This window comes from Triticum aestivum, chromosome 3D (genome assembly GCF_018294505.1).
Source record: "Triticum aestivum cultivar Chinese Spring chromosome 3D, IWGSC CS RefSeq v2.1, whole genome shotgun sequence".
Classification (NCBI taxonomy): domain Eukaryota; kingdom Viridiplantae; phylum Streptophyta; class Magnoliopsida; order Poales; family Poaceae; genus Triticum; species Triticum aestivum.
Genome location: NC_057802.1, coordinates 188,667,309 through 188,694,219, shown reverse-complemented (window position 1 = coordinate 188,694,219; position 26,911 = coordinate 188,667,309). Strand labels below are relative to the sequence as shown.

The 26,911-nt window shown below is 40.7% G+C and overlaps 1 pseudogene; it reads right to left on the bottom strand.

Moving 5' to 3' along the window:
* The window catches only part of LOC123076234 (uncharacterized), an 81,396-nt pseudogene extending 74,717 nt beyond the window's left edge, over window positions 1-6,679 (bottom strand).
* Between the last annotated feature and the right edge of the window lie 20,232 nt (window positions 6,680-26,911).

Sequence of the window (26,911 nt, the reverse complement as noted above, 5' to 3'; positions counted from 1 at the left end):
CGGCTCGGTGCTATATAAAGCCCCGGTCAGGCGGAGTCCTGACCGGTTACGGCCCATAGTCGGTTTCGTTTTTTTTAAATAATTACGCGCAGAAAAACGATTAAAAGAAATACCAACGGACTTCAAAAATCCCGAAATAAATTTTCCCCGGCTTCTAAAATCAAGCCGGACAAGATGAACATTTATTTGGGGCCTAAATGCAATTTTGAAAAACGCACATTTTTCCTAAATTCAAATAAAATATCCGAAAACTCCGAAATAAAATCTTATTTGATTTTTTTATTAAATCTTCAATATTCCTATATTTTGGGAAAGTCATTTTATTCCCTCTCTCATATTTTTATAATTGGAGTAATTGGGGATAAAATAAATAAAACCAAATGATCCTATTTTCAAAATTTGATAAATCTCAAATACGAAAATAACGAAATCCCCAACTCTGTCCGTGGGTCCTTGAGTTGTGTAGAATTTCTAGGATCAAACCAAAATGCAATAGAAATATGATATGCAATGATGATCTAATGTATAACATTCCAAATTGAAAATTTGGGATGTTACAACGACGAACTGGGAAAGTGTAGATGTGAAGTTCGTCAATGCAGATCTTCCACGCCCTAACTTGGCTGAGGAAGACACCTAGGGCGGCGACGGAGGGAAGAAATCCGCGGCCGGCGCGGGTACGACGGCGACAACGTCGAGGCAATGAAGCTCTTCCTCACCGGCGACGATGAAGTAGCGGCGGCGCTAGGGTTTGAGAAGCTCGAGCTGGAGTGAGGTCGAGCGGAGTAAAGGAGAAGTGAAGAAGGGGAGGGGTATTTATATCCACGGTGAAAAACTGTTCGCCCGAAGAAATTGGACGAACGTGCCCCTGACCCTTCTCATTCGCTTGACATGTGTCACCCACGTACTGAGAAGTGGAGATCGTGTGAGATCGTGGGTGAATAGATAAGTGTTTTCGTGGGATGCAGAACGGATTGAGCGGCAAAACCGAAAATTTTGGATAAGATAAGTTTTAACGTTGCGTTCGCAATTCTTTAGCTGACAAGGACACAGTGAAGATTTTACAAATAGAACGCATATTACGAATTTGTGAATGGATTGGGTTGAGGATAGTATAGAGGGGGAAGGGTCCGATCACATTCACTTAGCAGAAAAAGCAACTTGAAGAAATAGCAATAAGTGAATGTTGTAGAGGACATAAACTCATATATATATATATATATATATATATATATATATATATATATATATATATATATATATAGCCAATGAAGAAAACAATAGAAAAGGTGAAGACAATGCAAAGTTGAAGAAGGTGAACAACTGAGGAATTTCAAAACTGAAGAAAAAAACTCAAATTGAAGATTTTCAACTTTTGGTGGTGGCGTGACCCACCGTATAAGAATGATGATTTCAGACACCGTGTACAATTGTTGGGGCTCTGAGAATCAAATTCTTCGTTAATTTCTTCACACTTAGAGTGTTATTCTTCATTGATTGAAGAAAAACGTTTACTTCATGTGTTGCACATCTAAGTCATCAATTTTGCATAAGTGTTAGTATGAGTGTCCTTTTCAAAGAACATTCGAAGATTCTAGGATATTTAGCTCACACCGCAACTTGCTAAATCTCTTCTCATCCAAGGGCTTTGTGAAGATATCGGCTAGTTGTTCTTCAGTCTTCACATGCTCAATAGAAATGTCGCCCTTCAACACATGATCACGAAGAAAATGATGATGAATCTGAATGTGCTTTGTCTTCGAGTGCTGAATTGGGTTGTGAGCAATCTTGATGGCACTCTCATTGTCACAGAAGAGAGGCACATTCTTCACGTTGATGCCGTAGTCCTTGAGAGTTTGCTTCATCCACAGCAATTGAGCACAGCAAGAACCAGCAGCAATGTACTCAGCTTCAGCAGTAGACAGTGATACGCAGTTCTGTTTCTTCAAGGACCAACAGACCAAAGATCGTCCGAGGAAATGACATGTGCCTGATGTTGACTTGCGGTCCACACGATCACTATCATAGTCAGAATCAGAATATCCAATGAGATCAAAAGCCGAGCCCTTGGGGTACCATAATCCAAGTGTTGGTGTGTGAGCTAGATATCGAAGAATATGCTTCACAGCCTTATGGTGTGATTCCTTCGGTGTAGCTTGAAATCGGGCACACATGCAAACACTAAGCATAATATCTGGCCTAGATGCACATAGATACAATAGAGAACCGATCATGGAACGGTATACCTTTTGATCGAAGTCAATACCATTTTCATTAGTGCACAGATGGCCATTTGTGGGCATTGGAATTTTGACCCCTTTGCAATCTTGCATGCCGAATTTCCTCAATACGTCCTTGAGGTATTTCTCCTGAGATATGAATATGCCATTGCGTTGTTGACGAATTTGAAGACCTAAGAAGAATTTCAATTCTCCCATCATAGACATTTCATATTCCTCTCTCATCATATAACCAAATTTGTTAGTGTAACGGTGGTCAGTACAGCCAAAGATAATATCATCAACATATATTTGGCACACAAATAATTCACCATCATAAGACTTAGTGAAAAGAGTAGGATCAAGTGAACCGGGTTTGAAGCCTTTCTTCATGAGGAATTCCTTCAAAGTATCATACCACGCCCGAGGGGCCTGCTTGAGGCCATAGAGGGCCTTATTGAGTCTGAAGACTTTGTCAGGATGCTTGGGATCTTCAAAACCTGGGGGTTGAGCAACATATACTTCTTCCTCAAGCTTACCATTGAGGAATGCACTTTTCACATCCATTTGATATAAGGTGATATCATGATGGTTAGCATAAGCAAGTAATATGCGAATAGCCTCAAGTCTAGCAACATGTGCAAAAGTTTCATCAAAATCAATTCCTTCAACCTGTGTGTAGCCTTGAGCTACAAGTCGTGCCTTATTCCTCACCACAAGGCCATTTTCATCTTGCTTGTTGCGGTAGATCCACTTTGTGCCAATGATATTGTGCTTGCGAGGATCTGGACGTTTGACCAGTTCCCAGACGTTGTTGAGCTCGAACTAATGTAATTCTTCTTGCATAGCTTGAATCCACTCAGGCTCCAAAAATGCTTCATCTACCTTAGCGGGCTCTGTGATAGAGACAAAAGCAAAGTGCCCACAAAAGTTAGATAAATGTGAAGCTCTTGAGCGTGTGAGAGGACCTGGTGCTTCAATGTCATTGATGATCTTCTCAATTTGCACTTCTTTTGCAACGCGAGGATGAGCTGGTTGTCGTCGAGGAATTTGATCAGCATTTTCTTTAGCACCATTTTCTTCAGGTGCCTCAGCTCGACGTTCTTCACGTTCTGGAATGAATTCTTCAGCAGATTCTTCGGTAGGAATGACATCCTCAGTAGCCTTGAACTTGATAGATTCCTCAGGTGCTGGTTCATCTATCACAGAAGGTAGGTGCTCTCTTTGCGAGCCATTAGTTTCATCGAACCGCACATCTACAGTTTCAACAACCTTGTGAATAACGTTGTTGAAGACTCTGTAGGTGTGCGAGTCCTTTCCGTAACCAAGCATAAAACCTTCATGTGCTTTCGGTGCAAATTTTGAGTTGTGATGAGGATCTCTAATCCAACATTTAGCACTGAAGACTTTGAAATAACTCACATTGGGTTTCTTGTCAGTGAGGAGTTCATAGGCAGTCTTCTTGAAGAATTTGTGAAGATATACTCTGTTGATGATGTGGCACACAGTATCAATTGCATCAATCCAGAAACGACGAGGCGTTTTGTATTCATCAAGCATAGTGCGAGCCATCTCAGCAAGAGTCATGTTCTTGCGCTCCACGACGTCATTTTGCTGAGGAGTATAAGGAGCAGATAACTCATGAGTAATACTGAGTTCATCAAGATAGTCATCAAGACCAGAGTTCTTGAACTCAGTTCCATTGTCACTTCTTATGTGCTTGATCTTCACACCAAAGTTGGTTGAAGCCCTTGAGGAAAATCGTTTGAAGACTTCCTGCACTTCATGTTTGTAAGTAACAATGTGTACCCATGTGTAACGAGAGTAATCATCAACAATAACAAAGCCATATTGAGATGCATCATTTCAAACTGCAGAATAATGATTAGGACCGAAGAGATCCATATGAAGCAATTCAAATGGGCGAGTGGTAGTCATGATTGTCTTTGCTGGATGCTTAGCCTTTGTCATCTTTCCAGCTTCACAGGCTATGCATAAGTGATCCTTGAGGAATTTGACATTCTCAATGCCAATAACATGCTTCTTCTTCGCAAGCGTGTGCAAATTCCTCATGCCTGCATGACCAAGTCGTCGATGCCATAGCCAGTCTTTTGAAGCTTTTGCAAGTAGGCACACGGCTGGTTGTGGTCCTGTAGAGAAATCAACAATATACAAGTCTCCTCTCCTAAAGCCTTCGAAGACTTTGGAATTGTCAGCTTCCATGATGACAACACAACTATACTTGCCAAAGACAACAACCATATCAAGATCGCAAAGCATTGAGACAGACATGAGGTTGTATCCTAAGGACTCGACAAGCATGACTTTGTCCATGTGTCGATCCTTTGAGATCGCAACCTTACCTAGGCCCAATACCTGACTTTTGCCTTTGTCAGCGAAGATGATATGCTTCAGATGCGATGGAGATAAGGGAGCATCCATCAATAGATTCTTGTCACCAGTCATGTGATTTGTACATCCACTATCGAGGACCCACTCATTGGCTTTGGGTTGATCATCCTGCAGATGAATTAGTGCAGCTTACGAACTCATATACTTCATCAGTGAAGAATATGACATCACAATTCATCAGATCAATTTCACCAAGTAATAGAACAGATAAAGCAATATGAGGACGTGAGACATGAAAGTTCGTTTCTTCATGATTAGCCTGCGTCCTTTCAGGCAATTTCAGGTCTCCAGCAAATTCTTCAGACATTTTAAGCACGTCTGGACGCCTGACCCTGCATAAGAGATTAGTTCTTTTTCTTCACCACCCACATCTGAAGGGGTGGCAAAGAGTTCATCACTCTGCGAGCTCCATACGAGAAAGGTGGCATAGAAGCCAGTCCATTTCGCTTCACATAAGAGGAGTTAGGATAAGCATATGAATAAGCAGAGAAATTCTTCGAGGACTTATGAACATAATGGTTTGAAGAATAATGCACATATTCATAGCCCTTGGCTCTTCCCTGTGAAACAGACGGGTTAGCACGATGATGTTCATATGAGGACTTTGATCCTTTTGAGGAATTTGATCCACGTGAGGAATTTGGTCCGTATGAGGACTTGGATCCATATGAAGAATTTGGTCCATATGAAGAATTTGATCTGGGGTTCCTGTTCTTCACAGGTGGTGTCATGAGGACATTCACCTGAAGACTTTCAAGGCACCTCTTGGGAACCCAGATTTTCTTCATAGGGGAACCGTTCCTGCAGTTAGTGCCAACATATCTAGCAAATACTTCACCATTCTGATTCTTGAACAGTTTATAGTTGGAGTCAAATGACTCATCAGAAGAATGAGGAGATTCACATGTAAAGCCAGATAAATTGAATGGATCAACTGGAGGTCCCTTTGCAGCAACCCATGAGGTTTTGGGGTACTGCTCAGGCTTCCAATATGTACCATCAGCATTGAGTTTCCTCTCAAAGGCAATACCCTCTTTCCTAGGGTTCCTGTTGAGGATCTGCTTTTTAAGCACATCACAAAGAGTCTGATGCCCTTTGAGGCTTTTGTACATGCCTGTCATGTACAATTCCTTCAGCCCTGCATCATCAGTGATACTAGCAATGTCCTCAGATGAGGAATTAGTGATAGCAGAGACAGTTGAAGAATTTGTAGCATTTGAACATTCAGGTGAAGAATTAGTAGATTCATGTTCAATGCATTTCAAACATGGAGGAACAAATTCTTCCTGAGCAGCGCTGATTTGTTGAGCTAGTAATGAATCGCGCTCCTTCTGAAGATCTTCATAACTCACTCTTAGCTTCTCAAGATCTTTCTTTCTTTGAAGAAATTCATAAGAAAGCTTCTCATGATCAGATAAGAGAGTGTTATGATGACCCTGAAGGGCGTCAAACTTAGACTGAAGCCTCTGAAGACTCTCAGCCAAAGCTTTCGACTGATCCATTTCTTCACCCAACATATCATCACTCTTATTTAGCATGTATTGAACTTTTTCCAAAGCTCTTTGTTGTTTAGTGGCAAGGGAGGCAAGTTTGACATAGCTGGGTCCAAATTCATCACTGGATTCAGATAGATAGCATTCAGTTACCTTTGCATCTTTTGCCATAAGGCATGGTGTAGAAGATGATGATTCTGGTTCGAATGTCATCGCTTTGAGAGCCCTGAAGTCCTCAAACCAAGGATCATGACGGGTTCGATGACCTTCATAGACCTCAGAGAGACGGTCCTAGATAAGCTTAGCATGATTGAGATGCATGATGTTCCTGAACTGATTTTGAGACAGACAGGAGCAGATGTCGTCCTTCGCCGTGAGGTTGAGAAGAGTGTACTTGCGAATGTCATCAGCTTCCGCCATCTTGCACAGATCGATAAGACCAATCTCAGTGACGATCCACAGCTCGCTGTTCATCGCCATGAGGCGCTTCTTCATCATGGCCTTCCACTTGGGATACTCGTGACCGTCAAAGATGGGGCATGACACAGTCTTCATTCCTGTGGTCGACATAACTAAAACTCCAGGCGGTTAAACCAAAATCACACAGAACAAGGGAGTACCTAGCTCTGATACCAATTGAAAGTGTGTTATATCGACTAGAGGGGGGTGAATAGGCGATTTTTATGAATTCTTCACTGAGGAATTTGTGGGTGAGGAAATTCCTTAGCGAAGAACTACTAGCAGCGGAATAAGTACTCAAAAGTAAACATAACAGAATACAAGCATGGTCATCATGATGAAATGAAGACGAGCACAAAGTACAGAAAGCGTAAACACATGATAGCACATGATGAAGACAAACAGACTGAAGAAATTGAACTGAGGAAATTGAGAAAGTCTTCAGTCAAAGTCTTCAAACACAAATATGAACAAGTGCACAACACAGTAATGAGGAAATGAAAGAGATGAGGAAATAGAACCAGTAAGCTTGGTGAAGACAATGATTTGGTAGACCAGTTCCAACTGTTGTTTCAGTTGTACGTCTGGTTGGAGCGGCTAGGTATTTAAACCTGAGGACACACAGTCCCGGACACACAGTCCTCACCGTAAGCTAAGGTCACACAGACCTCGCCCAATCACTCGTGGTAAGTCTTCAGGTGACTTCCAAACCTTCATAAACTCGGTCACTCGGCGATCCACAATTCCTCTTGGATGCTCTAGACCATGACGCCTAACCGTTTGGAAGAAGCACAGTCTTCAAAGGTAATGATGTCTACTACACAACCTTGTTCTTGTAGACGTTGCTGGGCCTCCAAGTGCATAGGTTTGTAGGACAGTAGCAAATTTCCCTCAAGTGGATGACCTAAGGTTTATCAATCCGTGGGAGGCGTAGGATGAAGATGGTCTCTCTCAAACAACCCTGCAACCAAATAACAAAGAGTCTCTTGTGTCCCCAACACACCCAATACAATGGTAAATTGTATAGGTGCACTAGTTCGGCGAAGAGATGGTGATACAAGTGCAATATGGATGATAGATATGAGTATTTGTAATCTAAAAATATAAAACAGCAAGGTAGCAAGCGATAAAAGTGAGCGTAAACGGTATTGCAATGCTAGGAAACAAGGCCTAGGGTTCATACTTTCACTACTGCAAGTTCTCTCAACAATAATAACATAATTGGATCATATAACTATCCCTCAACATGCAACAAAGAGTCACTCCAAAGTCACTAATAGCGGAGAACAAACAAAGAGATTATGGTAGGGTACGAAACCACCTCAAAGTTATTCTTTCCGATCAATCCATTGGTCTATTCCTATAAGTGTCACAAACAACCCTAGAGTTCATAGTAAAATAACACCTTAAGACACACATCAACCAAAACCCTAATGTCACCTAGATACTCCAATGTCACCTCATGTATCCGTGGGTATGATTATACGATATGCATCACACAATCTCAGATTCATCTATTCAACCAACACATAGAACCTCAAGGAGTGCCCCAAAGTTTCTACCGAAGAGTCAAGACGAAAACATGTGCCAACCCCTATGCATAGGTTCGTGGGCGGAACCCGCAAGTTGATCACCAAAACATACATCAAGTGAATCAATAGAATAACCCATTGTCACCACGGTTATCCCACGCAAGACATACATCAAGTGTTCTCAAATCATTAAAGACTCAATCCGATAAGATAACTTCAAAGGGAAAACTCAATCCATTACAAGAGAGTAGAGGGGGAGAAACATCATAAGATCCAATTACAATAGCAAAGCTCGCGATACATCAAGATCGTATCACCTCAAGAACACGAGAGACAGAGAGAGAGAGAGAGGGAGAGAGATCCAACACATAGCTACTGGTAGATACCCTCAGCCCCGAGGGTGAACTACTCCCTCCTCGTCATGGAGAGCGCCGGGATGATGAAGATGGCCACCGGTGAGGGATCCCCCCTCCGGCAGGGTGCCGAAACAGGGTCCTGATTAGTTTTTGGTGGCTACAGAGGCTTGCGGCGGCGGAACTCCCAATCTATTCTATTCCCCGATCGTTTTAGGGTATATGGATATATATAGGCGGAAGAAATACGTCAGGGGAGCCACGAGGGGCCCATGAGGGTGGAGGGCGCGCCCAGGGGGTGGGCGCGCCCCCTGCCTCGTGCCTCCCTCGTTTCTTTCCCGATGTGCACTCCAAGTCTATCGGGTTGCTTTCTTCCCAAAAATAACTTCTCCAGAAGGTTTCATTCCGTTTTGACTCTGTTTGATATTCCTTTTCTTCGAAACACTGAAACAAGGGAAAAAAACAGAAACTGGCACTGGGCTCTGGGTTAATAGGTTAGTCCCAAAATAATATAAAATTGCATAGTAAAGCCCAATAAACATCCAAGATGGATAATATAATAGCATGAATACTTCATAAATTATAGATACGTTGGAGACGTATCAGCATCCCCAACAAGCGCTATCGTTTAACGCCCCTAGCTAGGCATGATGATTTCAATGATGCTCACATAAAATATAAGGATTGAAACATAAAGAGAGCATCATGAAGAATATGACTAGCACGTTTAAGTCTAACCCACTTCCTATGCATAGGGATTTTGTGATCAAACAATTTATGGGAACAATAATCAACTAGCATAGGAAGGCAAAACAAGCATAACTTCAAAACTTTAAGCACATAGAGAAGAAACTTGATATTATTGCAATGTGTAGAAGCATATGATCCTCTCTCATAATAATTTTCAGTAGCATCATGAATGAATTCAATCATATAACCAGCACCTAAAGCATTCTTTTCATGATCTACATACATATAAATTTTATTACTCTCCACATAAGCAAACTTCTTCTCATGAATAGTAGTGGGAGCAAACTCAACAAAATAATTATAATGTGAAGCATAATCCAATTGAAAACTAAAATCTTGATGACAAGTTTCATGGTTATCATTATTATTTATAGCATACATGTCATCACAATAATCATGATAGATAGCAACTTTGTTCTCATAATCAATTGGAACCTCTTCCGAAATAGTGGATTCGTCACTAAATAAAGTCATGACCTCTCCAAATCCACTTTCATCAATATAATCATCATAAATAGGAGGCATGCTTTCATCATAATAAATTTGCTCATCAAAACTTGGGGGACAAAAAATATCACCTTCATGAAGCATAGCTTCCCCAAGCTTGTGGCTTTGCATATCATTAGCATCATGGATATTCAAGGAATTCATACTAACAGCATTGTAATCATGCTTATCATTCACATATTTTATGCCAAGCATTCTATGTAATTCTTCTTCTAGTACTTGAGCACAATTTTCCTTCCCATCATTTTCACGAAAGACATCAAAAAGATGAAGCATATGAGGCACCCTTAATTCCATTTTTTGTAGTTTTCTTTTATAAATTAAACTAGTGATAAAACAAGAAACAAAAAGATTCGATTGCAAGATCTAAATATATACCTTCAAGCACTCACCTCCCCGGCAACGGTGCCAGAAAAGAGCTTGATGTCTACTACACAACCTTCTTCTTGTAGACGTTGTTGGGCCTCCAAGTGCAGAGGTTTGTAGGACAGTAGCAAATTTCCCTCAAGTGGATGACCTAAGGTTTATCAATCCGTGGGAGGCGTAGGATGAAGATGGTCTCTCTCAAACAACCCTGCAACCAAATAACAAAGAGTCTCTTGTGTCCCCAACACACCCAATACAATGGTAAATTGTATAGGTGCACTAGTTCGGCGAAGAGATGGTGATACAAGTGCAATATGGATGGTAGATATGAGTATTTGTAATCTGAAAATATAAAAACAGCAAGGTAGCAAGTGATAAAAGTGAGCGTAAATGGTATTGCGATGCTAGGAAACAAGGCCTAGGGTTCATACTTTCACTAGTGCAAGTTCTCAACAATAATAACATAATTGGATCATATAACTATCCCTCAACATGCAACAAAGAGTCACTCCAAAGTCACTAATAGCGGAGAACAAACGAAGAGATTACGGTAGGGTATGAAACCACCTCAAAGTTATTCTTTCCGATCAATCCATTGGGCTATTCCTATAAGTGTCACAAACAACCCTAGAGTTCGTAGTAAAATAACACCTTAAGACACAATCAACCAAAACCCTAATGTCACCTAGATACTCCAATGTCACCTCAAGTATCCGTGGGTATGATTATACGATATGCATCACACAATCTCAGATTCATCTATTCAACCAACACATAGAACCTCAAAGAATGCCCCAAAGTTTCTACCGGAGAGTCAAGACGAAAACGTGTGCCAACCCCTATGCATAGGTTCATGGGCGGAACCCGCAAGTTGATCACCAAAACATACATCAACTGAATCAATAGAATAACCCATTGTCACCACGGTTATCACACCAAGGTTTCATTCCTTTTTGACTCCGTTTGATATTCCTTTTCTTCGAAACATTGAAACAAGGGAAAAAACAGAAACTGGCACTGGGCTCTGGGTTAATAGGTTAGTCCCAAAAATAATATGAAATTGCATAGTAAAGCCCAATAAACATCCAAGATGGATAATATAATAGCATGAATACTTCATAAATTAAAGATACGTTGGAGACGTATCAGGTAACAAGCGTCGGATCCACGCATGATCAATCTCTTCAGTGATGCTCAATCACTTTGGGTTTGTAGGTGTTTGGGTTTGGGTTTTCCTCAGTCGATGATTTTCGCTCAAAGTCCTCGGAGGATGGGATGCTCTCAAATGAAAAGTGTCAGTTTCTCTCGGAGCAGCCAACCAGCTAGTGGTTGTCAGGGGCGGCTATTTATAGCCTAGGGAGCAGGCCGACATGATAAGACATAAATGCCCTTCAATGATATGACCGTTAGGTGGGTAGATATTTTGGGACAGCTGGCGTACGGCACAGCAACGGTCGGAAATTTGAGTATCAAATTCCTCAGGGCTATCATATTCCTCACTGTGTAGGCAATCCGCACTGGCGAATTCCTAACTCCTCGGTCAGAACAAATTCCTCAGAGACCAGAAGAACTTTGTATCTGTCACTAAAGAATATGACTGAACTATATGAGATTTCCAATGGCTTCACTCGAAGGGATTGTTAGGTGTAGGATTTTGAGTTGAGCATCACATGGAAATTTTTCCTTAGTATTTCCTCGACCCCCTTTAACAATACGGTGTTTCCTATGACTCAAGAAAGAGAAAATGAAACTACGAAAACAAAAGTCTTCACGCTTCATGTTCCTCGAATGAATACCAGGTCTTCAAGGTCACACCAATTTCTTCACTTTCAAAGTCTTCAGAAAGTCTTCAGTCGAAGAACTTCATTTTTAGGGGTCGACTTTCTTTGTAAATATCAAACTCCTCATAGACTTATAGACCTGTGCACACTCATAAACGCATTAGTCCCTTAACCTATAAGTCTTCAATACACCAAAATCACTAAGGGGCACTAGATGCACTTACAAAGAGTATATATAGGCGAAATAAGTAGGTCGTTGGAGCTACGAGGGGCCCATGAGGGCGGGTGCGCGCCTACCCCCCTGGGTGCGCCCTCCTGCCTCGTGGCCGCCTCATTGCGTCTCTGACTTCCACTCAAAGTCTCCTGGATTGCGTTTGTTCCAAGAAATATCCTCGCGAAGGTTTCGTTCCATTTGGATTCCGTTTGATATTCCTTTTCTGCGAAACACTGAAATAGGCAAAAAAACAGCAACTGGCACTGGGCCTCTGGATAATAGGTTACTCCCAAAAATAATATAAAAGAGCATATTAAAGCCCATTAAACATCCAAAACAGATAATATAATAGCATGGAACGATCAAAAATTATAGATACGTTGGAGACGTATCAGCATCCCCAAGCTTAATTCCTGCTCATCCTCGAGTAGGTAAATGATAAAAACAGATTTTTTGATGTGGAATGCTACCTAACATAATTTTCAATGTAATTTTCTTTATTGTGGCATGAATGTTCAGATCCGAAAGATTCAAGACAAAAGTTTAATATTGACATAAAAATAATAATACTTCAAGCATACTAACCAAGCAATTATGTCTTCTCAAAATAACATAGCCAAGGAAAGCTCATCCCTACAAAATCATATAGTTTGGCTATGCTCCAACTTCGTCACACAAAATGCTCTCATCATGCACAACCCCGATGACAAGCCAAGCAATTGTTTCATACTTCAGTATTCTCAAACTTTTTCAACTTTCACGCAATACATGAGCGCGAGCCATGGACATAGCACTATGGGTGGAATATAATATGATGATGGAGGTTGTGTGGAGAAGACAAAAAGGGAGAAAGTCTCACATCGACGCGGCTAATCAACGGGCTATGGAGATGCCCATCAATTGATGTCAATGCGAGTAGGGATTGCCATGCAACGGATGCACTAGAGCTATAAATGTATGAAAGCTCAAAAAAAGAAACTAAGTGGGTGTGCATCCAACTTGCTTGATCACGAAGACCTAGGGAATTTTAGGAAGCCCATTGTTGGAATATACAAGCCAAGTTCTATAATGAAAAATTCCCACTAGTATATGAAAGTGACAAAATAAGAGACTCTTTATCATGAAGATCATGGTGCTACTTTGAAGCACAAGTGTGGAAAAAGGATAGTAACATTGTACCTTCTCTCTTTTTCTCTCATTTTTTGGGCCTTTTTTTTATTTGGCCTTTTTTTCCTCACACGGGACAATGCTCTAATAATGATGATCATCACACTTCTATTTATTTAAAACTCAAGGATTACAACTCGATACTAGAACAAAATATGACTCTATATGAGTGCCTCCGGCGGTTTACCGGGATGGGCAATGAATCAAGAGTGACATGTATGAATAATGAATGGTGGCCTTGCCACAAATATGATGTCAACTACATGATCATGCAAGGCAATATGACAATGATGAAGCGTGTCACAATAAACGGAATGGTGGAAAGTTGCATGGCAATATATCTCGGAATGGATATGGAAATGCCATAATAGGTAGGTATGGTGGTTGTTTTGAGGAAGATATAAGGAGGCTTATGTGTGATAGAGCATATCATATCATGGGGTTTGGATGCACCGGCGAAGTTTGCACCAACTCTCAAGGTGAGAAAGGGCAATGCACGGTACCGAAGAGGCTAGCAATGATGGAAGGGTGAGAGTGTGTATAATCCATGGACTCAACATTAGTCATAAAGAACTCACATACTTATTGCAAAAATCTACAAGTCATTAAAACCAAGCACTACGCGCATGCTCCTAGGGGGATAGATTGGTAGGAAAAGACCATCGCTCGTCCCCGACCGCCACTCATAAGGAAAGCAATCAAAGAACACCTCATGCTTCAAATTTGTCACACAACAGTTACCATATGTACATGCCACGGGACTTGCAAACCTCAACACAAGTATTTCTCAATTTCATAATTACTCAACTAGCACGACTCTAATATCACCATCTTCATATCTCAAAACAATCATCAAGTATCAAACTTCTCATAGTATTCAATGCACTTTATATGGAAGTTTTTATTATACCCATCTTGGATACCTATCATATTAGGACTAATTTTATAGCCAAAGCAAATTACCATGCTGTTATAAAAGACTCTCAAAATAATATAAGTGAATCATGAGAGATCAATAATTTCTATAAAATAAAACCACCATCGTGCTCTAAAAAGATATAAGTGAAGCACTAGAGCAAAAATTATCTAACTCAAAAGATATAAGTGAAGCACATAGAGTGTTCTAATAAATTCCGATTCATGTGTGTCTCTCCAAAAGGTGTGTACAGAAAGGATGATTTTGGTAAACTAAAAAGCAAAGACTCAAATCATACAAGACGCCCCAAGCAAAACACATATCATGTGGTGAATAAAAATATAGCCTCAAGTAAAGTTACCGATAGACGAATAAGAAAGAGGGGATGCCTTCTGGGGCATCCCCAAGCTTAGGATTTTGGTTGTACTTGAATTTTACCTTGGGGTGCCTTGGGAATCCCCAAGCTTAGGCTCTTGCCACTCCTTATTCCAAAATCCATCAAATCTTTACCCAAAAACTTGAAAACTTCACAACACAAAACTTAAACAGAAAATCTCATGAGCTCCGTTAGTGTAAGAAAACAAACCACCAATTTAAGGTACTGTAATGAACTCATTCTTTATTTATATTGGTGTTAAACCTACTGTATTCCAACTTATCTATGGTTCATACCCCCGATATTAGCCATAGATTCATCAAAATAAGCAAACAACACACGAAAAACAGAATCTGTCAAAAACAGAACAATCTGCAGTAATCTGTATCAAACGAATACTTCTGGAACTCCAAAATTTCTGAAATAAATTGGTGGACGTGAGGAATTTATCTATTAATCATCTTCAAAAATAATCAACCTAAAATCACTCTCCAGTAAAAAAATGTCAGCTAATCTCGTGAGCGCTAAAGTTTCTATTTTTTACAACAAGATCGCAAAGACTTCACCCAAGTCTTCCCAAAGGTTCTACTTGGCACAAACACTAATTAAAACATAAAAACACATTTAAACAGAGGCTAGATGAATTATTTATTACTAAACATGAACAAAAAGCAAGGAACAAAAATAAAATTGGGTTGCCTCCCATCAAGCCCTATCGTTTAACGCCCCTAGCTAGGCATAAAAACAAGAATGGATCTACGTATTGCCATCTTTGGTATGCAATCCATATGTGGCTCTCATAATAGACTCATAAGATAATTTAATTTTCTTTCTAGGAAAGTGTTCCATGACTTTCCTTAACGGAAATTGGAATGTAATATTTCCTTCTTTCAGGTCAATAATTGCACCAACCGTTCTAAGGAAAGGTCTACCAAGAATAATAGGACATGTATGATTGCAATCCATATCAAGAACAATGAAATCTACGGGCACATGAAATTGGAATCTAATATTTCCTTCTTTCAGGTCAATAATTGCACCAACCGTTCTAAGGAAAGGTCTACCAAGAATAATAGGACATGTATGATTGCAATCCATATCAAGAACAATGAAATCTACGGGCACATAATTCCTATTTGCAACAATAAGAACATCATTAATCCTTCCCATAGGTTTCTTAATGGTGGAATCCGCAAGGTGCAAATTTAAAGAACAATCATCGAATTCACGGAAACCTAACACATCACACAAAGTTTTGGGAATCGTGGAAACACTAGCACCCAAATCACATAAAGCATAGCATTCATGATCTTTAATCTTAATTTTAATAGCAGGTTCTCACTCATCATAAAGTTTTCTAGGAACAGAAACTTCTAATTCAAGCTTTTCTTCATAAGATTGCATTAAAGCATCAACGATATGTTTAGTAAAAGCTTTATTTTGATCATAAGCATGAGGATAATTTAACACGGATTGCAACAAGGAAATACAATCTATCAAATAGAAATTATCATAATTAAATTCCTTGAAATCCAAAATAGTGGGTTCATTGCTATGTAAAGTTTTGACCTCTTCAATCCCACTTTTATTAATTTTAGCATCAAGATCTAAAAACTCCGAATCATTGGGACGCCTTTTAACTAAAGTTGACTCATCTCCAGTCCCATCTTTATCAAGATTCATATTGGAAAACAAAGATTTAATAGGAGACACATCAATCACTTTTAGATCTTCATCATTATTATCATGAAAACTAGAAGAACACGCTTTCACAAAGCAATCTTTTTTAGCACGCATCCTAGCGGTTCTTTCTTTGCACTCATCAATGGAAATTCTCATGGCTTTGAGAGACACATTGATATCATGCTTAGGTGGAATAGATCTAAGTTTCAAAGAATCAACATCAAGAGAAATTCTATCCACGTTCCTATCCAACTCATCAATCTTAGGCAGTTTTTCTTCAAGTAAAGCATTGAAATTCTTTTGCGAATTCATAAATTCTTTAACACTAGTCTCAAAATCAGAGGGCATCTTATTAAAATTTCCATAAGAGTTGTTGTAGGAATTACCATAACTATTAGAGGAATTACTAGGGAACGACCTAGAATTAAAGTTTCCTCTATACGCGTTATTACCAAAGTTGTTCCTACCAACAAAATTCACATCCAAGGATTCATTATTATTCTCAATCAAAGTGGACAAAGGCATATCATTAGGATCAGAAGAAACACTCTTATTAACAAACAATTTCATAAGTTCATCCATCTTTCCACTCAAAACATTAATCTCTTCTATCGCATGAACCTTTTTACTAGTGGATCTTTCAGTATGCCATTGAGAATAATTAACCATAATTTTATCTAGGAGTTTAGTAGCTTGTCCTAAAGTGATTTCCATAAAAGTGCCTCCCGCGGCCGAATCTAAAATATTTCTAGAAGCAAAATTCAATACGGCATTAAAATTTTGTATAATCATCCATAAATTCAAACCATGTGTAGGGCAATTACGTACAATTAATTTCATCCTCTCCCAAGCTTGTGCAACATGCTCATGATCAAGTTTCTTAAAATTCATAATATCGTTTCTAAGAGAGGTGATCTTAGCGGGAGGAAAATACTTAGAGATAAAAGAATCTTTGCACTTATTCCATGAATCAATACTATTTTTAGGCAAAGAAGAGAACCAAGTTTTAGCACGTAAGCGAAAACGGAAATAGCTTCAGTTTAACAATATCATTATCCTCATCTTTCTTCTTTTGCATATCGCACAAATCAACAAAGTTGTTTAGATGGGTAGCGGCATCTTCACTAGGAAGGCTAGAAAATTGATCTTTCATGACAAGATTCAACAAAGCAGCATTAATTTCACAAGATTCAGCATCGGTAATAGGAGCAATCGGAGTGCTAATAAAATCATTGTTGTTGGTATTGGAAAAGTCACATAATTTAGTATGATCTTGAGCCATCATGACAAACAATCAATCCCACACACAAGCACACAAGAAGCAAGCGAAAAGAGACAAATGAAAAAGGGCGAATAAAACGACAAAAGTGAAGTGGGGGAGAGGAAAACGAGAGTCAAATGGCAAATAATGTAATGCGAGGGAGAAGAGTTCGTGATGCGTACTTGGTATGTCTTGACTTGAGCGTAGATCTCCCCAGCAACGGCGCCAGAAATCCTTCTTGCTACCTCTTGAGCATGCGTTGGTTTTCCCTTGAAGAGGAAAGCGTGATGCAGCAAAGTAGCGTAATTATTTCCCTCAGTTTTTTTAGAACCAAGGTATTAATCCAGTAGGAGACTACACGCAAATCGCCTAGTACCTGCACAAAAAATCAAGAACCTTACAACCAACGCGATAAAGGGGTTGTCAATCCCTTCATGGCCACTTGCAAAAGTGAGATCTGATAAAGATAATAAGATAAATATTTTTGGTATTTTTGTTGTATAGATTGGAAAGTAAAGATTGCAAAATAAACAAATAGTAAACTAGAATAATAGATCGGAAACTTATATGTTGTAAAATAGACCCCGGGGCCATAGGTTTCACTAGTGGCTTCTCCCAAGATAGCATATATTACGGTGGGTGAATAAATTACTGCCGAGCAATTAATAGAAAAGCGCATAGTTATGAGAATATGTAGGCATGATCATGAACATAGGCATCACGTCTGTATCAAGTAGACCGAAACGATTCTGCATCTACTACTATTACTCCACACATCGACCGCTATCCAGCATGCATCTAGAGTATTAAGTTCATAAGAACAGAGTAACGCATTAGCCAAGATGACATGATGTAGAGGGATAAACTCAAGCAATATGATATAAACCCCATATTTTTATCCTCGATGGCAACAATACAATACATGCCTTACTGCCCCTGCTGTCACTGGGAAAGGACATCGCAAGATTGAACCCAAAGCTAAGCACTTGTCCCATTGCAAGAAAGATCCATCTAGTAGGCCAAACTAAACCGATAATTCGAAGGGACTTGCAAAGATATCAAATCATGCATATAAGAATTCAGAGAAGAATCAAATATTGTTCATAGATAATCTTGATCATAAACCCACAATTCATCGGATCTCGGCAAACACACTGCAAAAAGTATTACATCGAATAGATCTCCAAGAACATCGAGGAGAACTTTGTATTGAGAACCAAACAGAGATAAGAAGGCATCTAGCTAATAACTATGGACCCAAAGGTCTGTGGTAAACTACTCACACATCATCGGAGAGGCTATGGTGTTGATGTAGAAGCCCTCCATGATGGAATCCCCCTCCGGCAGATCACCGGAAAAGGCCCCAAGATGGGATCTCACGGGTACAGAAGGTGGCAGCGGTGGAAAAGTGGTTTCGTGGCTCTCCTGGATGATTTTAGGGTATAAGAGTATATATAGGTGAAAGAAGTAGGTCGGTGGAGCTACAAGGGGCCCACAAGGGTGGGGGGCGCGCCAACCCCCCTGGGCGCGCCCTCCTGCCTCGTGGCCGCCTCGTGGTGTCTCTGACTTCCACTCCAAGTCTCCTGAATTGTGTTTGTTCCAAGAAATATCCTTGTGAAGGTTTCGTTCCGTTTGGATTCCGTTTGATATTCCTTTTCTGCGAAACACTGAAATAGGCAAAAAAACAGCAACTGGCATTGGGCCTCCGGTTAATAGGTTAGTCCCAAAAATAATGTAAAAGAGCATATTAAAGCCCATTAAACATCCAAAACAGATAATATAATAGCATGGAACCATCAAAACTTATAGATACGTTGGAGACGTATCACGTATACATAAAACCGGGTGGGATGTACATCCGAACGGAAATGTTTTCCCTGGATTGACTGTGTGGGATGTACATAAGAACGGAAACGTATTCCTTGGATTGATTGTGTGTGATATACATATGAACGGAAATGTTTTTCTCGGATTCACCGTGTGGGATGTACATACCTACGGAAATGATTTTCTCGGATTACGATGTGGGATGTACATGAAGGAAATATGCCCTAGAGGCAATAATAAAGTTGTTATTTGTATTTCCTTATATCATGATAAATGTTTATTATTCATGCTAGAATTGTATTAACTGGAAACTTAGTACATGTGTGAATACATAGACAAACAGAGTGTCACTAGTATGCCTCTACTTGACTAGCTCGTTAATCAAAGATGGTTAAGTTTCCTAGCCATGGACAAAGAGTTGTCATTTGATAAACGGGATCACATCATTAGAGAATGTGACCATCCGTTAGCTTAGCACGATGATCGTTTAGTTTGTTGCTATTGCTTTCTTCATAGCTTATACATGTTCCTATGACTATGAGATTATGCAACTCCCGAATACCGGAGGAACACTTAGTGTGCTATCAAACGTCAGAACGTAACTGGGTGATTATAAAGATGCTCTACAGGTGTCTCCGATGGTGTTTGCTGAGTTGGCATAGATCAAGATTAGGATTTGTCACTCCGAGTATCGGAGAGGTATCTCTGGGCCCTCTCAGTAATGCACATCACTATAAGCCTTGCAAGCATTGTGACTAATGAGTTAGTTACAGGATGATGCATTACGGAACGAGTAAAGAGACTTGCCGGTAACGATATTGAACTAGGTATTGAGATAGCGACGATCGAATCTCGGGCAAGTAACATACCGATGACAAAGGGAACTACGTATGTTGTTATGCGGTTTGACCAGAGACGTATTTCGGTCATGTCTACATAGTTCTCGAACCCGTAGGGTCCGCACGCTTAACGTTCGGTGACGATCGGTACTATGAGTTTATGTGTTTTGATGTACCAAAGATAGTTCGGAGACCCGGATATGATCACGGACACGACGAGGAGTCTCAAAATGGTGAGACATAAAGATTGATATATTGGATGGCTATATTCGGACACCGGAAGTGTTCCGGGTGATTTTGGAGAAAACCCGAGTGCCGGAGGGTTACTGGAACCCCCCCGGGAACTAGTGGGCCTAGATGGGCCTTAGTGGAGATAGAGAGGGGCTGCCAGGGCAGGCCGCGCGCCCCCTCCCCCTTGAGTCCGAATTGGACTAGGAGGGGGGTGGCGCGCCCCCCCTTTCCTTCTCCTCTCCCACTCCTTCCTTCCCCCTCCTAGTAGGACTAGGAAAGGAGGAATCCTACTCCTACTAGGAGGAGGATTCCTCCCCTCCTTGGCGCGCCCTAGGGCCGGCCGGCCTCCCCCTTGCTCCTTTATATACAGGGGCAGGGGGCACCCTAGAAGACACAACAGACAACAGTCTTAGCCATGTGCGGTGCCCCCCTCCACCATAATCCACCTCGGTCATATCGTCGTAGTGCTTAGGCGAAGCCGTACACCGGTAATTTCATCATCACCGTCATCACGCCGTTGTGCTGACGAAGCTCTCCCTCGACACTCAGCTGGATCAAGAGTTCGTGGGACGTCACCGAGCCGAACATGTGCAGATCGCGGAGGTGCCGTACTTTCGATACTAGGATCGGTCGGATCGTGAAGACGTATGACTACATCAACCACGTTGTCATAATGCTTCCGCTTACGGTCTATGAGGGTACGCGGACTATACTCTCCCCTCTCGTTGCTATGCATCACCATGATAGATCTTGCGTGTGCATAGGAAAATTTTGAAATTACTGCGTGATAACCCACAAGTATAGGGGATTAATTGTAGCCTCTTTCGATAAGTAAGAGTGTCGAACCCAACGAGGAGCTAAAGGTAGAACAAATATTCCTCTCAAGTTCTATCGACCACCGATACAACTCTACGCACGCTTGACGTTCGCTTTACCTAGAACAAGTGTGAAACTAGAAGTACTTTGTAGGTTTTTCGGATTGGTTAGCAAGATAATAAAGAGGACGTAAATAAAAAGTAGGGGCTGTTAAGATAAAGAAACAATAAAGTAAATATAGCGAGTGTGGAAAAGTGGTGGTAGGAGTTGCGAAATTGTCCCTAAGCAATTGACTACTTTACTAGACCGATAGCAAGTTTTATGTGGGAGAGGCCACTGCTAGCATGTCATCCCTGACTTGGAATTCTATGCACTTATGATTGGAACTATTAGCAAGCATCCTCAACTACTAACAATCTTCAAGGTAAAACCCAACCATAGCATTAAGACATATTGGTCCCCCTTCAATCCCGTATGCATCAATTTCTATGCTAGGTTGAAGCTTCTATCACTCTTGCCCTCCAATACATAGTCCTATCAACATACAACTAACCCTATGGCGTGATCCACGCGCGCGCTCATATGATGGGCACCAAAGGACAGCAACATAACCACAAGCAAATTAAACCAATCATAGCAATTCATCAACCACCGATAGGACAACGAAAATCTACTCAGACATCATAGGATGGCAACACATCATTGGATAATAATATGAAGCATAAAGCACCATGTTCAAGTAGAGGGTACAACGGGTTGCGGGAGAATGGACCACTGTAGATAGAGGGGGGAAGGTGATGGAGATGTTGGTGAAGATGGCGGAGGTGTTGGTAAAGATCGCGGTGATGATGATGGTGGCCACGGCAGCGTTCCGGTGCCACCGGAAGAGAAGGGGAGAGGGGCCCCCTTCTTCTTCTTCTTCCTCGACCTCCTCCCTAGATGGGAGAAGGGTTTCCCCTCTGGTCCTTGGCCTCCATGGCATGGGGGGCGAGAGCCCCTCCGAGATTGGATCTGTCTCTCTATCTCTCTCTGTTTCTGCGTTCTCGTGTTCTGCCCTTTCACCGTTTCGTATATATATGGAGATCCGTAACTCCAATTGGATTGAAACCTTCGCTGAGATTTTTTCCTGAAAATTAGCTTTCTTGCGGCCGAAGAAGAGCAGGAACCGCCTTACGGGTGGCCCACGAGGGGGGCAAGCGTGCCCCCTGCCTCGTGGCCACCTCGGGCACCGTCTCGCGTTGATTCTTCTTCCCATATTCTCCAAATATTCCAAAAATATTCTCCGTCCGTTTTTATCCCGTTTGGATTCCGTTTGATATGGGGTTTCTGCGAAACATAAAACATGCAACAAACAGGAACTGGCACTGGGCACTGGATCAATATGTTAGTCCCAAAAATAGTATAAAAAGTTGCCAAAATTATATGAAAGTTGAATAATATTGGCATGGAACAATCAAAAATTATAGATACGACGGAGACGTATCAGCATCCCCAAGCTTAATTCCTGCTCATCCTCGAGTAGGTAAATGATAAAAAATATAATTTTTGATGTGGAATGCTACCTAGCATAATCTTGATCATGTATCTAATCATGGCATGAATATTAAGACACGAGTGATTCAAGGCAATAGTCTATCATTCGACATAAAAACAATAATACTTCAAGCATACTAATAAAGCAATCATGTCTTTTCAAAATAACATGGCCAAAGAAAGTTATCCCTACAAAATCATATGGTCTGGCTATGCTCCATCTTCACCACACAAAATATTCACATCATGCACAACCCCGATGACAAGCCGAGCAATTGGTTCATACTTTTTAATGCGTTTCAGCTTTTTCAACCCTCATGCAATACATGAGCGCAAGCCATGAATATAGCACTATAGGTGGAATAGAATATGATGATGGGAGTTATGTGGAGAAGACAAAAAAGAGAAAGTCTCACATCGATGTGGCTAATCAACGGGCTATGGAGATGCCCATCAATTGATGTCAATGTGAGGAGTAGGGATTGCCATGCAACGGATGCACTAGAGCTGTAAGTATATGAAAGCTCAGACTGAAACTAAGTGGGTGTGCATCCAACTTGCTTGCTCATGAAGACCTAGGGCATTTGAGGAAGCCCATCGTTGGAATATACAAGCCAAGTTCTATAATGAAAATTCCCACTAGTATATGAAAGTGATAACTCAAGAGACTCTCTATATGAAGAACATGGTGCTACTTTGAAGCACAAGTGTGGTAAAAGGATAGTAACATTGCCCCTTTTTCTCTCTTTTTTTGCGGGCTTCTTTGGCCCCTTTTTTTATTTAGGCTCCTTTGGCCTCTTTTTTTTATTGGGGCAATGCTCTAATAATGATGATCATCACACTTTTATTTACTTACAACTCGATACTAGAACAAAGATATGACTCTATATGAATGCCTCCGGCGGTGTACGGGGATGTGCAATGATCTAGCGTAGCAATGACATAAAAAAGGATAAGCCATGAAAACATCATGCTAGCTATCTTACGATCATGCAAAGCAATATGACAATAAATGCTCAAGTCATGTATATGATGATGATGGAAGTTGCATGGCAATATATCTCGGAATGGCTATGGAAATGCCATGATAGGTAGGTATGGTGGCTGTTTGAGGAAGATAAAATGAGGCTTATGTGTGATAGAGCGTATCGTATCACGGGGTTTGGATGTACCGGCGAAGTTTGCACCAACTCTCGAGGTGAGAAAGGGCAATGCACGGTACCGAAGAGGCTAGCAATGATGGAAGGGTGAGAGTGCGTATAATCCATGGACTCACATTAGTCATAAAGAACTCATATACTTATTGCAAAAGTTTATTAGCCCTCGAAGCAAAGTACTACTATGCATGCCCCTAGGGGGATAGATTGGCAGGAAAAGACCATTGCTCGTCCCCGACCGCCACTCATAAGGAAGACAATCAATAAATACCTCATGCTCTGACTTCGTTGCATAACGGTTCACCATACGTGCATGCTACGGGAATGACAAACCTCAACACAAGTATTTCTACTAATCCACAACTACCCACTAGCATGACTCTAATATCACCATCTTTATATCGCAAAACTATTGCAAGGAATCAAACATATCATATTCAGTGATCTACAAGTTTTATGTAGGATTTTATGACTAACCATGTGAATGACCAGTTCCTGTCATCTCTCTAAATAGATATAAGTGAAGCAAGAGAGTTTAATTCTTTCAACAAAATATATGCCCACGCTCTAACAAATATAAGTGAAGCAAAAAAGCATTCTACAAATGGCGGTTGTCTATGTAAAGAGAAACATGCAATCCAAACTTCAAATGATATAAGTGAAGCACATGAAGCATTCTATAAAGCCATACTCAAAAGATTTAAGTGAAGTGCAATGAGCATTATATAAATCAACCAAGGACTATCTCATACCAGCATGGTGCATAAAAGAAAAGTGAAAACTAAAAAGCAAAAGACGCTCCAAGATTTGCACATATCGTATGAACGAAACGAATCCGAAAACATACCGATATTTGTTGAAGAAAGAGGGGATGCCTTCCGGGGCATCCCCAAGCTTAGATGCTTGAGTCTCCTTGAATATTTACTTGGGGTGCCTCGGGCATCCCCAAGCTTGAGCTCTTGCCTCTCTTCCTTCTTCTCACATCGAGACCTTTTCGATCATCGAACACTTCATCCACACAAAACTTCAACAGAAAACTCGGTAAGATCCGTTAGTATAATAAAGCAAATAACTACCTTTAGGTACTGTAATGAACTCATTCTTTATTTATATTGGTGTTAAACCTACTGTATTCCAACTTCTCTATGGTTCATACCCCCCGATACTAGCCATAGATTCATCAAAATAAGCAAACAACACACGCAAAACAGAATCTGTCAAAAACAGGACAGTCTGTAGTAATCTGGAGGTTTAGCAAACTTCTGTAACTCCAAAAATTATGAAATAAATTTTACAATTTGAAAATTTTGTACAGAAGTAATGTGCAAAAAGTTTCAGACCCATTTGACTTTCCAGTAAAAAATATTAAATCATGCGCTACAGCCAAAGTTTCTGTTTTTGTTCTGCACATAGTAAACAAGCAATCTAATCATCCTAAAACCAAAGCTTGGCACATTATTTTTATAATACAATGGATATACACAAGGGAATAATTATTTACAGAGAAACTTCCATGAAAAATTCTACATTGTTTCCGTGAGCATGAACACAAGTGCTCAAGGTCGACCCTCACTTCTTCAATGCATAACTTTCCAATCACTTCTCTTTTTGAAAAACTTTTTAGGCATGAGAGGCAAGTAATTTTTTTTTGGTATTTTCATTCTTAATTTTTTTTGTATGTTTCACCCACAACTAAACAGAAACAAAAAGGAAAAACAAAATCTACTTAGTGAAGAAAGCAAACAAGCACACACGAGAATATCAACCCCACGTTATTGCTCCCAGGCAACGGCGCCAGAAAAAGGTCTTGATAACCCACAAGTATAGGGGATCAATTGTAGCCTCTTTCGATAAGTAAGAGTGTCGAACCCAACGAGGAGCTAAAGGTAGAACAAATATTCCCTCAAGTTCTATCGACCACTGATACAACTCTACGCATGCTTGATGTTCGCTTTACCTAGAACAAGTATGAAACTAGAAGTACTTTGTAGGTTTTTCGGATAGGTTTGCAAGATAATAAAGAGGACATAAATAAAAAATAGGGGCTGTTAAGATAAAGAAACAATAAAGTAAATATAGCGAGTGTGGAAAAGTGGTGGTAGGAGTTGCGAAATTGTCCCTAAGCAATTGACTACTTTACTAGACCGATAGCAAGCTTTATGTGGGAGAGGCCACTGCTAGCATGTCATCCCTGACTTGGAATTCTATGCACTTATGATTGGAACTATTAGCAAGCATCCGCAACTACTAACGTTCTTTAAGGTAAAACCCAACCATAGCATTAAGATATATTGGCCCCCCTTCAATCCCGTATGCATCAATTTCTATGCTAGGTTGAAGCTTCTGTCACTCTTGCCCTCCAATACATAGTCCTATCAACATACAACTAACCCTATGGTGTGATCCACGCGTGCGCTCATATGATGGGCACCAAAGGACAGAAACATGACCACCAGCAAATTAAACCAATCATAGCAATTCATCAACCACCGATAGGACAACGAAAATCTACTTAGACATCATAGGATGGCAACACATCATTGGATAATAATATGAAGCATAAAGCACCATGTTCAAGTAGAGGGTACAGCGGGTTGCGGGAGAGTGGACCGCTGTTGATAGAGGGGGGAAGGTGATGGAGATGTTGGTGAAGATGGCGGAGGTGTTGGTGAAGATCGCGGTGATGATGATGGTGGCCACGGCAGCATTCCGGTGCCACCGGAAGAGAAGGGGACAAGGGCCCCCTTCTTCTTCTTCTTCCTTGACCTCCTCCCTACATGGGAGAAGGGTTTCCCCTCTGGTCCTTGGCCTCCATGGCATGGGAGGGGCGAGAGCCCCTCCGAGATTGGATCTGTCTCTCTGTCTCTCTCTGTTTCTGCGTTCTCGTGTTCTGCCCTTTCACCGTTTCGTATATATATGGAGATCCGTAACTCCAATTGGATCGAAACCTTCGCCAAGATTTTTTTCTGAAAATTAGCTTTCTTGCGGCCGAAGAAGAGCAGCAACCATCTTACGGGTG